Source organism: Puntigrus tetrazona, chromosome 11 (assembly GCF_018831695.1).
Source record: "Puntigrus tetrazona isolate hp1 chromosome 11, ASM1883169v1, whole genome shotgun sequence".
Classification (NCBI taxonomy): domain Eukaryota; kingdom Metazoa; phylum Chordata; class Actinopteri; order Cypriniformes; family Cyprinidae; genus Puntigrus; species Puntigrus tetrazona.
Window position 1 is genome coordinate 13,495,258 of NC_056709.1, and position 18,560 is coordinate 13,513,817.

At 37.8% G+C, this 18,560-nt stretch overlaps 1 long non-coding RNA gene across 1 annotated transcript; it reads right to left on the reverse strand.

The window, feature by feature from the left end:
- Positions 1–13,399: 13,399 nt before the first annotated feature.
- LOC122353923 lies at positions 13,400–15,913 on the reverse strand. The gene is made up of 3 exons (XR_006252070.1): positions 15,798–15,913; positions 15,486–15,696; positions 13,400–13,562 (listed from the first exon to the last, which is right to left on the reverse strand). It is a non-coding gene; the product is annotated as an uncharacterized LOC122353923 (long non-coding RNA).
- Positions 15,914–18,560: the final 2,647 nt, after the last annotated feature.

The window sequence follows — 18,560 nt, forward strand, 5'->3', positions numbered from 1 at the left end:
TTGCGCAAGTAGCGCACATTTCTAAGCCTGAAATGCGCTTTATTGCATGATTGTATGATCTATGAATAATATTGGCCTTTAAATGCAAAATGCTGAAAGCGTAAAGTTATAAGCTCACTTGAGCACAGTGCGGACAACACCGCTCACGGACAATTAAAGTGCATTAAGTGCAAATTAAGGCACAAAATTAATTATACCCATTTGGTGTACTAGAATACATCTGCAGGGTGTTATTAAGCACCTAAATGTGTAAATGTAATTATTACACTTTTTAGTTTTAATGCTTTTTAATTCTCAAAGCCCAAGGTCACCGACGAGAGTCTCGTGGAAAGTCCACTTCCTCGCAGCTCTGATATTTATTGCGTCCATCTGGCAGATCAGCTCGCGAGGGAGCCGCCCTGTCCCTTCCTCCCCACCGAGGTCCTGCAGGACGGGAGATCGTAATGAAGCGCGCCGGCCTTGGCTCGCTGCGCCTCCGCTCTCCATTCTTCCTCTGGCCTCCGTGCGGCTCATTGTCATGCCGGTCAATGCTGAGGCCTGGCCGGCCGGTTTGTTCTCAGGTCTTGCCCTCTGCCGTGGGTCAGTCCCGGGACAATGCGCCTTTGTCATCTGAGCCATGTTCGCTTCCCTGTCCCCGCGGCCTCGCTGCAGAGACGGATGATTCCCATGTGAAAAACATCTTAAAAGCTTAACAATTGTATTGAAATGGTCATGAAGCTCACACGGTGTTCTTTTCACAGGTGAACGCATGCAAACATTTGAGGAAGTCAGTGAGAGTTTGGGATGTGAGTTTTATACAAATTGAATTTTTTTAGCAGAATCCAGATGCATCTTCTACCAATGAGCTGTGATATTGTTACTGTGTGTCTGCAAGATTTATATATCATATGCATGAAATGTACATTAAAAAGATTTACAAACTAGATGTTAATTTTTTAGGTTTAAATCAGTACTGTTTTATATAGAATTGTTGTAAGTGGTCGAATTGCTTTTGGAGTAACTGTCACTGTAAATGCGCAGCTAAAAAAAATCTAAAGTAATTTCTTTCTTATTTTAAATAGTTAAATTAGCCTACAATAACTAATTACTTAGTAGCAGCTTTTGCACCCACTGCATGCATGATAGAATAAAAAAAAAAATTATCAGCATTCTGTAAGTAATTTGTTTGCATCAATTTCTAGAATTTCTAGAATTTTAAAGATTTAGATTAAAATTAAAGAAAGTCAAAGTGCACATATCTTAATTTTTAAAGTAAAAAAAATTAATTTAAAATATATATATATATATATATATATATATATATATATATATATATATATATATATATATATATATATTAAAAAAATCTTTAACTGAAAATTGTATGGTTTTTTTCTAAGAAAAATGTAAAGATTTTTTCAAGTCACAGTGCATATATCTTAATTTTTAAGGTAAAAGTGTAAATATATATATATGTGTATATATATATATATATATATATATATATATATATATATATATATATATATATATTACACTTTTACCTAAAAATTAATATATATATATATATATATATATATATATATATATATATATATATATATATATATATATATATATATAAAATCTTTAATTAAAACTTTTGAAGATGATTTAATCTAACAAACGGTTTAGACGGACTCCTTCATAACATTTGCAGTTGCTACTAAAAGCCAATGATGGCTCATTATCACTCGTGCACTTTGGAGTAACTGAAAAGTCCAAACAAAATACTCCGCATTACATTACTCTCCATCTAGGACTAGATCATGTTACCAAATACGGTTTATCTAAGTGAACTCAGAGACCCGGTGCTGCTCCAGGGGACAGTCTCTTGTGTCCTGCCCTGATACTTGTCTTCCAGGAAATCAGGGTCAGTTAGCACTGCTCTTTAACTCAGCACACTTTGTTTAGAGAGACTGAGAACCTGTTTGGAGAAAGATAAGGGTGCGTTTACAGCTCCTCATGACGGACACACGTGCTGATTTGACTAATCTAAGATCCTCCGAGCACATCTGTGAATGTCATTGCATGCTGGAGAGCCTCAGTGTTTTTATCTGGAATCTTTTATTATTCTTACTCCGACGACCGAGCAGCGCATGTCGCTGTTACTGCGTCAGTAAAAGTGTGGAATGTACAAAAGAGATAATAAAATCTAAAACACTTCCAAAAAAATGTAAATAATTCAACTGCGCCGTGTATTCAGAAATGCAGATGGACTGCTTTTCAGAACAATAATCTCTGATCTAAATATTAATAAATGACTTTGCCGTTAGCTGGGGTTCTCTTGCATGTCTTATTTCCATGGTGGCCGTTTCTAAGCAGAACTCTTCACAGGATTTGTGAAAAATAATAGAATTCAAAATTCATTCAAAGGATGTCATTTCCCTCTTTCAATGTCAAAAGGACATTTTTAATACATTTTCAGCCTTGTTAAACCTATGCATATTTTTCATGCAGCCGTATTTAATAAATGCATCGATGAAAAGGTGCACTTCGTGGCATTAAGACGTATCTGCAAAGACGGTTTGATTTTGATGCAGCTCAAAGATGGCATGAATGCATTTACACTGTTCATTTTAGTAAACGCTAAATATAAAACACACATTAGCTGACGTGAACAAACAATGGACGCTGCATGCATCACGCTCTTCATCCATCTTTATTAATGTTAGTTAATAAAAATACATCCGTTTGCCTCACAGTGCATTAACTAAAGTTAACAAGCAAAACTTAGTAAATTAGCATTAACTAGCATTAATAAGTGCAGTAGGGTTATTCTTCATTCGTATATAGTTCATATCACCTAATGAAGCTTATTGTAAAGTGTTACCAAATATACTAAATATAGAAGGTCTGATTTTGGACCTGCATGCTATGCAGCTCTTGCTATTTTTGCCATATACACTATTTTTTTTTCATTTTATCTGTGCTAATAGGCAGACGCGGTATTGCGACCTCGGCTAAAGAAGCCCACGCGACTGATAGTGCTTCTCTTGTTTAATGAACACAGGGCGTTTTTATGCTTCGGCGCTTTTTTTGAGACGAGCTATCGAAGCTAAACATCAGATCTGGACAATCTTCGGAGGCGCGGTTAGCACTCATTACTGCCAAATCATCACAGCAACAGGCAAACTCAGCTTTTTGGCGTGTGGGTTGTTTGGTCGAGAAGAGGCGTAACTGTTTATACGGCATGCCCTTTAGTGAGTTCAGCGCTGATGTGTCAGTACTGGTCCGTGGGAATTTCTCCTTAAAATATGGTTTTTGACATCCCAGCGACTTTTGGTCGTCTCAGCCAAGACTGCGGGTTCACCGTCGGTAGGGCAGCGTGGGAAAAGTGTGGAACGAGGCGTCACGAGACGCGAAAGTAAAAGATTAAATGAGAACCGATGCATAAAGAACGCAGCAGGAATATGTTGGCGAGACTTGGGAAAGCGGGATGTCTAAAAGGGAGGAGTGGAGACAAACAAACCCTCCTTGCAGCCCGGTGGGAATTTTCTAAACGTTCAAATCTGGGTTTTGTGCGTACGCTAACAATAAAAAACGATGACAGATGAAACAGGCCGGACCAGAAACTTTTCAGCGGTTGATTGCTCAGGGCGGTTTCCTTCCGGATCACGCTGTCTGTAAACAGGGAGTAACGTCCATCGGAAAAACCCCCGCATAATTGTATTCTAACTCGGCTTTATTGAACATATTTAATGCAGACTCTGTTTTCAAGGAACGTGGTCTCATTCTTTCGATTCTTTCGCGAGCGCGCGCGCTCTATTTACGTTTCTGTCGCGATTGCAGCTTCAACCGCTTAACCGATGAGTCACGAAGGTCAAAATGATGTCTGTCGTAGGGAATCCGTCACTTTCGCTTGGCTTGAGGTTACGCCGCGCTGGCGTTAAGTTCCTGCCCTTGACCCGTCACCTGCGTTAGCGCACTGCTGCAGTCATCGCTCTCGCCACCGTGGGCGGACCTGAGCATCATTTCTGCATACAGTCCTTGCGCATTTAGGGAATCCCTCCTTCTATTTTTAGCAGAAGGCCTGGAGCTCGGGTCTTTAGGTGAATGACTGACAGGTAAGGCATTTAAGGATCTTATCTGCTCAGCCGCACAGTACATTAATAAACAGCACTGTTAGCACAGGCATTACTGTTATCCTAATACACCCCAGCAACCACAAAACCACAGACACAAAACACCTTAGCAACCGCACAAACCTGACAAACACCCACAGCGTCCTTCAAAGTTTTACACATGGAAGCTTTGCACATTTTATATAAAAATTTTGCTCAACTTATCTGCAGTAACTGATTAGATGTAATCTAAATGACCTTAATCAGATAAGTACATATAATTAGAGTATATAACCTTTTAAAATACTAATGATTAGGTTACAGTTAATTTTTAATGGCTTACAATGATAGTGAAGTATTAAGAACTTATTGATTTTCTTTAATTATTATTTTTGTTCTTTCTAAGTGTTTAAAATATATATAAAAAAAAATATATATATATATATATATATATATATATATATATATATAATATTTTTTTCTCTCTTTTCTTAAGATATGTTTAATGGAATTTTTAAAACAAGTTTGATTATATATATATATATAAAAAATAAAAAGTACTTTACTTAAGAACTTTACCTAAAATGAGGAACCTCAATTACATTAGTAACTACAGTGTTTTAATAATGTAATCTGCAATGAGTAACAGTCTATCATGTGTAAGTAATCTCTTCTAATCAGTTTCTGTCTTTGGCCTTGTATAATTCATGCAGTGTAAAAACTACTTTGATTTACCTCTATAGCTGCCAGCACTGATAACCGAGCATATCCCGCATTACCTCTTACTTTCTCACGTGCCTTTTATGCATCTTGTGGTAGGGGACATTGCCGGGAGAGTGATTTATATCAGCTGAGAGAAGAAAAACTGCTGACAGCTCTGGGAAACCCTTCCTTTCTGTTCCTCCTGCAGCAGCTGGAAAAGTGTGTGTGAAGCGGAGGGGGAGTCCTGCGCGCGTCCGCTGAAATGAATGGCATGTGCGGTGGGAAAGTGGACGATCTGTACATTTAGTGCTTGTTGTTCGCGTAATGAAAAGCTCTCTGTGCGGATCATGCCGAACTCCACATGCCCCGAGTGTGCATAGATCAGCATGTGATACTCGTGAGAAAGTATGTGCAGATTCCAGCACGCGGCTCCCACACCCTGCAGTATTTGCCCCACCGGAGGACGCTTGCCCATGCGTTGTTGTATTGCGTATAATGCAATATAACGTTGTGCTGTAACAGATATCGCTCTCCTCGTCATGCCTTTGATCGCTATCGTGTTTCGCGTGTCCCGAGGAGCTGCGTGGGCGTGCTTTGTCCCAAACGCCTCTGGGTTTTAAATCTGTGTCATATGTACAGGCTTTTAGCTAGAAGTAGGTTCTTCTGATTGTTCTGTGGTGAAAAGCCGATCCAGGAATTAGTCAGCAAAATTGAAAGCACTGGGAAATTGCAGATGTTCGTTATTAACGTGTTAATAAAGCATTTATTAATACACAGAGCATCTACTATCGTGTGTCTGAATAATACAGATTTATTAATGTACATTTAAATCACTTACTTAGACTTTATAAATGTTCTTATTAAACACATAATTTAGAAATGATAAACTCATCATTAATAAACTATGTAAATACCATTATTAAACACTGAATATATGCTCAATATTAAGGCTTTTATAGCTGCACTTTCGTAACCTGCTAACTAATGTGTTCATAAAGGATTAATTGGCAACTAATGACTCATAGTGCGCAGGTATTATAGGTTTTGTTCTGAAGTAGCCAATCACAGACAAGCATGTGAAAGGGGTGGCCAATCAGAGCGTTTGCTCAGGGTGAACTCTCAATAAATCATATAACCAACAAAGTATAAACACAATGCAAATGAGGAATTCATTACGCATGAGAAATGTCAACATTTTTGTGATAATTGCTTGTAATTTAAGTACAGGACATTTTTGTTGATCCTGGAACAACATTGTAACCAACCAATCAGAGATCTAATATATGTATGCATGTGTTTGTATGTATACATAGTAAATATACACATTACACACACATATTATGTAAAAGAAAAGCGTATTTTGAGTGCAGTTAATCACAATATATATAATCATAATATAATTATGATTAATCATAATTTTAAAAAATGTGTTAATCATAATATATATATATATATATATATATATATATATATATATATATATATATATACAATATATGTGATTAATTGCACTCAAAATACGCTTTATATATATATATATATGTGTGTGTGTGCATATATATGTATGTATAATATATATATATATATATATATATATGTGTGTGTGTGTGTGTGTGTGTGTCTGTGTGTGTGTGTGCATATATGTATGTATATGTGTATGTATATATTAAAAGGTATTAAAATAATACTTATAAATACAGTAGTTATAGTTGCATTCAGTGACAATGTCTGAAATGTCGGTGCTGGGACGACAGAGTCTCAGGATTTCTGCATCGCAGCAGAAAGTGTTGGAGGGTCAGGACGAGGTGAGCAGCTCTGCTCTGTGACCCTCTCAGGCCCCAGTGTCAGCGGCGTCTTCCTGTTCCTGCTCATTAAAGCACAGGACACGGAGGAGAGCGTGAGTGGGAGGAGAACAGATCAGAGGAGAGAGAATCAAATGCTCCGGCCTGGTTCCTGTGCGCCTGTCCTTCCTGTCCTCCTGATGATATTCACACACACACACACACACACAAAAACACACGTCGCCGCTGCAGATGCAGTGCGTGGTGACTTGCTCTCAGATGTTGCTCCTCTGTTCTGCTGGAGCCAGCAGCTAATCTCATCTTTGCGCCAAAGAACAAGTAGTTCTGGGTTGGAGAATTCAACCATGGCTCATAAACTTATGATCTCTGATTAAGTAACTGCAACGTCAGCTGAGAACCTAGTCTCAAAGATATGATATTAACATTCGTCGTATTAACAAAATTCCTACATTTAGGCTAAACTAACTTACTAGAGATGTATATCGATGTACGAGTTTGTTTCTTGCTGATTTCTGTTTATTCTTGCATCGAAATATACGGAGGGCATTATATCCTCATTATATTTTAAAAGCATATATTCATATTTTTATTGCATATTGTCACAAATCTGACCTAAATATAGAAAATATATTCACGTAATTGTTTTTAAAACTATATATTTAAGAATATATTTATTTTTGCCACATAGGGTGCTATAGGGTTTTCTGGGAATGAAACCCAATAATAAAAAGGGCCCAAAACTAATGTGATCCAGTGATGGAGACCACATTTGGAGACTGTCTATCTCGCTTGGCCAGTTCTGGGAAATGTTGTGTGCAGACCCTTTGATCCAGAGTTTGTGATGTGAGAATGTTTGCATTGAACTGAAGCTTAGCCTGTAAGCGCTGTATGAGTCAGAGGATCTCTTGAAGTGTGCGAAGGGTGTTTACAGGTGGACTACGGTGGGATTGTTTGTTTAAGCTGCCGTTAATGGATCCAAAACTATAGCATTCTTGGCTGATGACAGCAGAGATCAGTTATAAATGAACGAGCGTGTGACGATCGCATTTATTTCCTTTGTGTGTCAAGGTTTGCCCAATATGTGATCAGGATCCACCTAGAAAACCCACCCCATGGCGTACCGGGACAGATCGGTGACTCACATCAGTACCAGGATCCTGATATCAGGAACAGGAATGTGCCTTTCTTTGTACAGAAACAGGTTTCGGTGAAGACTCCCGTTTCTTAAGTCTTTTTCCTAAGAAAGTCTTTGCACTTCTGCTGCGGTTGCTCCACATGACAGGAAACAACAGCTCTAGCGCGACCTCTCACCTTTCGCTCTTTCTGACCCGCAGCTGTCTTCGAAATGTCAGAATCTGCTGCGTGATTCTTGTTTTTTTTTTAAAAAAGAGAGGATTTGCCCCGGCTATTGCAGAACCGGAAACTTCTTTTCTAAGCACCGGCTAACCGCGTGCTTCTCTGTTATTTTTTACGCATTGCGCATGAATTCTCTGGATTGTTTGGGCTTTGGCGTGTCTCTATCCGCGCAGGTTTCTAGATACGGGCAAGTGAATGCACCTCACCCAAACGCTCCCTCTTACCACACCTGAATATCTCGTGTAAACTCTCACAAATACACATCTACTGAGAACTGCAAAGTACAGCATGCGTAGCAGAGTTCACCGCGTCAGTTCAACCTTTAGCACAAATAAATACGCCATTACTCACGATGCCAACATTATTAGTCATTATCAGTCAATACTTACATTTTTTTATATAGTGTAGTACTGGCAAGTCCCGATATTGCCTGGGTCCAGCATATTTTGTTGATCCTGGAACATCATTTTAATCCAAAAATTACATTTTGACCGTATCTGTCTAACCTTATCCATGAGTAATGACTAAAATTAGAGGAAGATGAATGACACTGACGCACAAGCACCAAACACTGGTTGGAAGCCAAAACTTGCCAAAAACTATAAACTGGTTCTTCAGATCTGATTGGTTAATCACAATGATGTTCCAGGGTCCACAAAGGTTTACTGAGACGAGCTTTTCAATGCAGTGTTTACTTAACTGAGCAATATTTAAAGGCTGTGCGCTATTTTAACGTGTTGCTTTGAATAAATTCATAGTAATAAAAATGTTCTGGACATGAAAACACTAACCCGGCAACATCACAGCAGTCTCACTGTGTCATTAAACGGTGCACAGGTAAGCGCCGCCTTTCCTTTAATCATTCTCGTCAAAACAGACGTTTGCGGCCGCTAACCTCTTTCATATCTTGTAAACAGTTATACAGCCTTTGTGATCTAATAAGCGAATCTGTCCAAACCCAGATCAGATGTGTGACTCTCGCTTGACTCACACCTGGCTCTTACAGGAAGCCAGAGGGAAACTTACCGGGGTCTCCCTTTCATGCTTCTTTGAACATGTTCCCTTCAAGCGCACGGTCTTACAGCACACTAAATTACTCACACACGCCAGCTGCGTTCTGAATATTCACAATCATGACTCAGTGACAACTTCAATCTGACACTTCTTTCATTTCAAAGGGTTCCTGTGATCTGCACTTAAGGAGTTTTTCTTTATTATTTGCCAACAAACCAGCCCATGCTGATAAGCGTTTTTCAGTAGTGATTAGTCTTTGAGGGTCCTGGCTGCACATCAAGGCTGGATCTTACCAGCAGATAGTCAGACTGAGTTCGATAAGAAGCTACGAGGACCCTGTGCACGGCGTTAGTCAGAGCTATTTTCTCAATTTAACTCAATGACTGATTTATGAGCCGCTAGTTTAAGAAGACCTCCAAATTGTCTTCAGCTGTTTCTGAGCATCAGTCCTCCGACTTGTGTGTAGAAAGACGTTCGTCACCAAAGCGGCAAAGAGAATAAAGCCTTAAATTTGAAAGTTGCAGTGCGTTACCAGAAAGAGGACGTTTTTGAAAATAATTCTCGGGGATCTGTTTATTGCCACAGAGTGCAAAGAATTAAGCGAGGCCAGATAACTCATCGCTCACTTATCATTTGCCACAGATTCAGAACATCAGAAAAGCTCCTAAAGTCTCAGGAAAAACAGATTGAGGATGCGCCTCTCCTTGCTTCAAAGCACAGTGTTTGCTTCGTAATATTTGCTTTGCTTTGCAGTCGTACTATTAATCAACCATGGATGGATAGATAGATAGAGATGAAGAAAGAGGTGATGATCTGAAAGAGAATGACTGATACGCCAGGAAAAAAACCTGGTCGCTGAGTTTCCTGTGAGAACTTAACTTCTTTATGAAATCGTGAAGCTCTAAAGACACGAGACTTTGTGTGTCGCTTTGTGGCTGTGTAAACGGTTAAAGCTATTATTCCAACCCTCAATGCGATCAATAAGAGTTTGCATTCTGCCTCTTTGTCTTGTTCGCAACGCCACATGTCAAGGCATACGTGAGTAGCGCTTCTATTCTTAGCGCGTGATGCATGTTTATTTCCAAATCTGACAGCTTTGCAGCCAAAAGCATGCGTGCTTCTTTGATGTAAATAGCTCCAATAAAAGCTGATGAATCATTAGTCAGAGCGCCCTTGTACAAGCTGCTGCTGCTTTTTTGTGGGAGGTGATGAATATCTTGTTATATGCGTATATTTTCTCTTCTCTGCTGCAGACAGTCCAAGAATCCTGTGCAAATTCCTGGCGATATGAATTCACGGCAAATGAATTGCACGGTTTACTTGCACAGGGACTATTTTGTTCGCTGAAGGATATAAGCAAGATAGTGGTGCAAACATTTACAAAAAAATATTTTCCTACAAAAACATGCTCAAACTAACCTAAAATGGTTTGCTAGTCAGTTTTAGGTGGTTTAAACGGTCAATCATGGACAATTTTAAACAGTTTTTGCTATTGTATATTCTACCTTTTCTATGTAATTGTATTGTGTATGTAAGTTATGTTTGTTCCCCTTCTACCTTGTCATTATAGAGAGGTGTAAACAAAGTAAGAATTTCATTGCACTATAGTACTCTAGCTCTTGAATCTTCAACTGGTCCTCCTGGCTGGCCTAGATAGAGAGTGCTAAAAAATGCATAGATTACCTCTAAAACCCTTTAAATAAACCAGCATGACCAGCTAAAACAACATTTTATGCTGGTTTAAGAAGCTGCAAGCCAGCTCTGAGCACTACATTGTGAAAAATCCAGCAGTGACAGGATTTCAAAAGCAGTTATAACGTGTAAAAAGTGTGTGCCTGTGACAGAAACGGACTTTTCAATAATCAATACAAGGCAGCACAGATGCTGATCTGATGTCTGCAGCGCAGGAAGTCATGTCTGAAAGTCATTAACAGTCTGTCTGTAGCGGCAAGACCATGAGGAAGAAAGATCAGACAGCCATTAGCATTAGCACTAAACAGGGTCCTGTTTATATCATCTGGAAAGTCTCGCCGCTCAGCCACCTTGGCACACTAGCCAGGGTTTTCCCTCCGTGAGTCACTGCTGACTGATAAACTTTCTCTCTCCCCTCTACCCCGCCACTTCTTTTAGCTTTCTCTCGCCCACTCTCTCAGCAGACCGGGGTGTGCCGACAAGGAAGAGACAGAGACAGAGCCGTTCAGGGAGTCGCAGGGCTGAGCTACAGTCTGGGAGACTGGGAGGAGACGGACAGGCAGAAAAATTACACGCAGGGCGGGATTTCCTTGCGTCTCAAACCGTGCAAACACATGCAAATATTTAGCAAATGGTTTTTCTTGTGAATGCAGCCTTTGGGGTTGACACAAGTCAGTTTCCCAGAGGAACAGCTGACTGGTTAGTTTGAGTCAGAGGTTTGAAAGCCACGCTGACTTTCAGTTAATCGGTCGTCGTCTGAACATCTGAATGCGTTTCACTCTTTATCATCGTCCCCGAAACATCCTGCACACGCCCATCTGGGTCAGCACACCGTGACTTACCTCCCCTTTTTACATTTCTGTCATTTGTCTGTCATTTACTACCTGCTCTCATGGCATAAACGTAGCTGGGTGCACTTTTTCGAGAGACGCGAAATACGTACCAATAAGTACATATTTCTGCAGTTTCCAAAAGAAATGAACACTAGAGTCTGTAAAGCTCTCAGTAAAATCTTTTATTGCTTTTCACGCAAATTAGCAGAGTTCTGATTGATAAAGCATAACTTTCTGCGCGACTACTTAAAGAATATCACGTGATTTCAAAACAATATTAATATGCTGGGAGATTTGAAAACTGATGATTTTGAATGTGAGCATCACACATATGTGTTTTTTAATAGACAATTTGTTCTGAGAGAAACAAAGAGCTTCTCGGATCAAATCCTGCGTGACTACGGTTCAACAAAACATCTGCGTAAAGGAAATTTAAATGACACAGTTGCATCAACAAATGCCTTTTATATCAGTTTCGCATGTGTTAATATTATCGGGTAGGTTTAGGGCTGGATTTAGTGTCGGGCATATTTCCAACATGATAGAGCATTAACTTTTAGCCACAGTCCATGGATATTTAACATAATAAAAACACAGCGATACGTGCCTATCGCACATTAATAAAAACCCCGTGCCAGGGTTCACATATTGAACCTGTGTTTTTGTACCATTTCTCTTTAAACTGCGATGAAACCTGCAGTAAGGCACATAAAAACAGTGTTGCACAAAAAAGCGCCCTGGGGTACATATTCTTGGTCATTTATTACCAGCTAGAAGTCAGTAGTTGTTAATTAGTTTATCCTAAATTATATACTGCACAACGTGCACTGTGTGCTGTAGGGTACAGTTTATGTAAGGTTATTTTATGATTCAACTTCATAGCTGTAACCAAGAGCATAAATTGTGCAACAAGCCACACTTTGTTCTGAATAAGTGCCTCTTCCAGATATTCGAAGTGCACTTTTTATTTAAAATTGGAAGTCACTAATCACACCAAATTTACTAAAAAGCACAGTGCGTAAGTATGTGGATTGGGAACGCATGTAGAGTTCGCAGTGTACTTCACCACATCCCCCATGTGTTTGACGCTTAATGAGCTAGAACAGAACATTTGTGCCCCATTCCGTGGGAATACCATGTTTCTGATGAATATCTGCCCCGCCAGAATGATTTGATTATCTATGCGATGATTTTCCTTGAATAGCTGATCTGTTGTGAAATGTCGAGCTTTAAACCAGAAACGCCCATATGAAAAAAAACTGTATAATTCATATACAGCAACCATATATCTTCCTTACTGAATTCAGCCAGATTTACCTTGTGTGTTTCATACAAGTCCAATATATGTCCTACACAAAATCAGACCGGTTATGGCCACTTTCATATTAAAAAGCACACATAAAACATGTAGGGGATTTTAGGGTCATATATGAAAACTGCATAAATTCTTATATGAATTTTACATTAAAACAGTATGAAAAAATATTAAAAATAATTAGGGAAATTACTAATACTCATATACAAATCATTTAAAGTTCTTATATAAAATTATATGCTAGTGTAATTGAAGTCATATAGGATTTATTTACATTTTGTGTAGTTTCTTAATAGGTTTCTTTATATATTTCATACATATTTTATACTGTTTTAATAGGGAAACTGTGTGTTGCTTATATTGCATCAATAATATTGTTGTAACTCTACATATAATTATCATACATGATTTCAGTCAATATTAAAATATGTAGGCATATACTAATCATATAGGATTTCAGTCAATGACTTACACAAATTTGCATTGGGCAGCTTATTTATTTAAACTCAATGAAGATGACAATTAAATTATACTACAAGTAATATAAAATTTCAAATAGCAAACAAAACATTGCTTTGGAAAAAAAAACAACACAAAGTTGATACAACAGTAAATACACACTGTCATAGCCATCAGTTATCAAAGAGCATCAAGGTTTCCGAATGTTTTTGTGTTTTTTTCTTTCCTCTTATTTCTGTTAATTTGGCATTGATGGCTGCACCAATGCTGGAGGGCACCACGTGAGGCCACTTTTGCAATGTTGCCCCTGTGAGACAAATGAAAAAAAGGCAAAACATCATTAGGAAGCAAGGTGGCCTACAGTTAATGACTACATAAGTCTAGTGTTTAGGGATCCCTAGAAGATCCCCAAATGGAACCCCAGAAAGTTGTGAGACAGTGAGGGCATTTACATGCACATTCTTAAGCTGATTATGCTTAATAAACCGAAAACACACTTGGTCATGTAAATGCGGTAACAGGTTTTCTTTTATCGTAGTAATGTCATAAACGGCATAAGCATAAAGTGGTCAGAACAGGTAGTTTTTTTGCCTCTTACTCAGATTTCGTGTAGCATGTAAACGCAGTGGCCCACTTTCTGTCGGCTTATTAAAGTGTGCTATTCATGACAGGAGCGCACCGTTACTGCAGATTTAAGCACATCTAGACAGAGCAAACGTCTTGCAGAACAGAAAGAAGGACTTTTTCATGACGAATAACATTATAAAGGTGTGTTCTCATCTCGTGCAGCATAAGTAGAAGTGGTTCAGTCACAATGCTCCATCTATAACTGCATAAGAGGATCATATATAAGCTGCAAGTTCCTGCTGATATTTTGCAAGTTTTAATTAACATCACAACCGATGAATTTATGGAATACTCGGGAGTCAGATACATAAATGATTATATTTTGATGTCACTACAGGAAAATAACTTGATTTATGAATGAAGTCATGTAAACACAGCTTACTTGTATTGTCAGGTTACTGATGAGCATATAAACAGGGGAAAACTTATTATTTAAAAAAAAAAAGTGAGTTATCAGCTTACTGGTGTGCATGCTCAGTGCTGGGCAAGTTACTCTGAAAAAGTAATAAAATTACAGTTTTCTTCTTTTATGAGTAATCATATTACTGTTCTGATTGCTTTGTATAAACATTAATTAGTTAAATTACTAGTTGCATTACTTTTTTTTCAGTGGCAATATCCATGACATTTACATGAAATGCCAGCATAAACTCTCCTGTTATATATTTATTAAAACATCAACATTCACAAAACATTTTAACTAAAGCAAGCATAGGCTGCTGTGTACATGGCAGAATGTCAGCAAATAGCTCTGCTTTTATAATTTGTAGTTCATTGCAATCTCACAAATCTTTGTCATAACACAATTAATATACAGTACAGACCAAAAGTTTGGACACACCTTCTCATTCAAAGAGTTTTCTTTGTTTTCATGACTATGAAAATTGTAGATTCACACTGAAGGCATCAAAACTATGAATGAACACATGAAGCTGCTTTTTCTTGCCACAATACAGATTCTAACAGTCTGTTCAGTAGACTATCAGCTGTGTATCACCTTACTTCTGCACAACACAACTGATGCTCCCAACCACATTTATAAGACAAGAAATCCCACTTATTAAACCTGGCACCTGTGAAGGGACAACCATTTCAGGAGATACCTCTTGAAGCTCATCAAGAGAAAGCCAAGAGTGTGAAAGCAGTAATCAAAGCAAGGGGTGGCTACTTTGAAGAACCTAGAATATGACATATTTTATGTTATGTATATAATTCCACATGTGTTCATTCATAGTTTTGATGCCTTCAGTGTGAATCTACAATTTTCATAGTCATGAAAATAAAGAAAACTCTTTGAATGAGAAGGTGTGTCCAAACTTTTGGTCTGTACTGTATGTGTATTGAATCACTCATAATGGCTAAAGTGTACAATTAATTTGTGTGTTATATCGAGAGAATTTGTGAGCATGCACATTAATGTGTTACTGCCCAACACTGCATAGGACTGTCACTATCATGGCCTGAAACAAGACAGTTTGCATAAACTTTACTCCCAGTGAATCACTTTGGATATAATGATAATAATATATAACTCATAGTGCAGCTATATAATATGGAGCTCAATCTACATAATTACAATTTTCTGAACTGATTTACAACTTACTGTAGATAGCATCCACTTTTATTTTGTCAAGAGCCTGACGTTGTGGTCCAGAATCCTTGGATGTTCCTCGAAGATTGCTCACGAGGAGCACATCAATTGGGAACACTGCTGTCAGGAGTGTTCTCACAAAACAGGAGGCAGAGTTCGCATTCTGTGCCACTGCCCAAGCCAGTCTGTCAATGAATACGTTAGATCCAGGAGAAATTTCCACCTGTTATAGAAAGAGTACGAAAAAAGCTTTTTATACAGTGTTTCCAAGGCCTGCAATACTGATTACCAAATCATCATTCAGTAATTAATGTAGTACATTACCTGTTCTGTGGATGCTGCTTTCGGTGCCGGGAGGGCTGTGGGAGAGGGCTGTTGGATGGGGTGTGTAATACGCTGTGGCAAACCCTGTCCAACTTCCAAGTCAGAGCTGACCGACGGCGTTGGCGAACACTGAGACTTTAGGGCCATTGCTGAGACTTGCTACAGCACTTATATCCGAGTGTCTTCTTGTTGATTTGACTGCTTCTATTCTCAATTGTAAGTCGCTTTGGATAAAAGCGTCTGCTAAATGACTAAATGTAAATGTAATGTAAATGTTTCGGGTTTTTTGTCATATACTTTATAAAAATGTAGTTACCAATAATTATTTTGATTGCATGCCATTAGAGTGTTTGTCTCATCTTTACATACCAAATTAAACAATATTATTGGAACAAAACAACAGTTCAATAAAAATCTAAAAGTCTGAAATGCTGACTGCATGTTTTAGCACAATAGGACAATAACACCAATACATGCCTTTAATAAGCATTGTTCTTAATTTTTCATTGTCATTTCTCAATTTTTCATTTTCCTCCTCCAAGTCGTTCAGCTTCTTCTGAGTGTCTGTCAAGGTTGTGGCTTGATACTGATCAACAATCATTTGGGCAACATTTCTCTGTGGTTTGTGAACCACTGTCCTTTTCTTTTGGCTCTGTCAAGGAACAAGAAACAAGTGTAGAATTTTTTTTTTTTATCTAAAATGAATTCAGTGCAAGTGGACAAAATCTTTTCCATGAGGGTCTGGTGTTCTCTTTCAATATACTTGTAAAGTATAAAGAGGTCTTTACTAAGTCTAGATCAAATATCAATGGAAAAATCCTTTAATTTGTCAAAACATTAATTTAAGCTAGAGTGAGGTATCTAGCTACCAGCTATGAAAAGGCTATACAATGGAACTGTGGCAAGATAGCAACATTAAAGTTATCCTTACTTAAAGGCTACTAGGCTTAAAAATGTTATTAAAGGATATGACCCTGGAGAGGACATGGAAAATGACACACATTTGTCTTCTTACCTCTATAAATGTAGACATATTGACATAAAATAACTGTACAGCAGAAGATACCTAAGTGAGAGAATCTGAAGGGAGGCAGAGAGGCAGATCTCAAAGAATGTTATTCCCATCTTAAAGTCATCCACATTTTGGACATAGTCAGGTACAAAAAGTAGGTTACTTTGTTGTCTTGCTATGTAGACTTCCTTTGTATAGCCTGTTTGCCACAGCTGGTTTTACTGCTCTAAATATCAATAGGACCTATGTTTAAAAATACCAAAGACCTTTTTAAGTATCCAAACATTTAAACTCTGTACTTAAGTATATGGTGTGTGATTATTGTGATCTGAACACAAACAATCTTACCGGTGTATTCTCAACATCAGTTTCATCTGAATCTGTATAACTTGATGGTGGGACTGAGCTCCTTTTTTCTTAGGCAGAGGTTTGTTACTTGCATCAGACTCCAACCCCAGTAATTCTCTAATTTTAGCATTAGTGTGATATCGGTTGTCTGAAAAATAGTTCAAAGTGGGAGGTGAGATCAGAGCACTTCAAAGTAAAGAAAACAATATTTTTAATTTAATGCATGTAATTAATCATGTGCATGTTATTGTATGTTAAATAAATATATACCTAAACATTAGATTAACATTTTAAAACTTAAAAACAATAGAAATGCCTTGGCAAGTAACTGAAATAAGTTTAAATGAAACTGAAATTGAAACTAAATGACAGCTAAATTAATTCTTTATTTTATTTCACTTGTAATTTAATTAATTTAAAGTACAGTGAAAATTTTAAACTGATTTTAGTATACTTAAATGATATATAATGAATAATAATAATAATAATACAAATGTTGCCATGGCAATTAATAGAAATAAGCTTAAGTACTAAAAATTTAAATGGAAATTAACATGAAATAAAAGCTAAATTAATCCTTTGAATTTATCTACAAAATTTCTAAATGTAAAATGTTATTGGTAACAGAGTCACATCATTTATAGGTCCTGATACTGTAAAAGAAATGCATTACATAGGTCTACTTACTGCTCACAAATTTGATAGAGGCCATGTACACTGGCCATCCATGTTTTGGCTTTTTTCCTTTCTGCCACTCCACAGCAGCCGAATAGTCCGTTTGTGGGTATCCATCGTCATCCATCTTGGTGTCATCATATTTACGTATGGCATCGGTTTTCACCTCGCTATACATCCCAGCATCCTCTCCACTGACCCACTGGACCACTGCAAACTTTCTCATCACACCTTAGGAATTAAAAAGGGTTGCTTGTTAAACTTACATTTATAGTACACAAAAAATAGTAGTGTAATGTTGACATTTCTCGATATAACGTTAAGGCTCAGGTACTAAGTTTAACGTTAGCTATAAAGCTAGCAAACTAACGTAACGTAATGATAAACGTTAACTCTTGCAACTGTGGTCTGATAGTTTAGCATTAACGGATTCTAGGGAAAAATATAGCTATACTTTGCTTATTAATTGTTAATTGCACAATCCTGGATAAGCATCGTTAAATTATTCATACCTTAGGTTCCTGGTGACGTTACTGAAGAAATCAATCAAGTGAGAGCCGTTGAAGAAACGCCCGTTGCCGCTCTCTGGGTACTTGACTTCCAAATAACCCAGCGATCTGGCTTTTCATTGGATCCGCCAACCAGTTCAAACATCAACCAATCAGCGTGTTTTATATTTTGCTTACGCGTAGGTGTTCAGAAAATATACTATTTTTTTACACATAAGC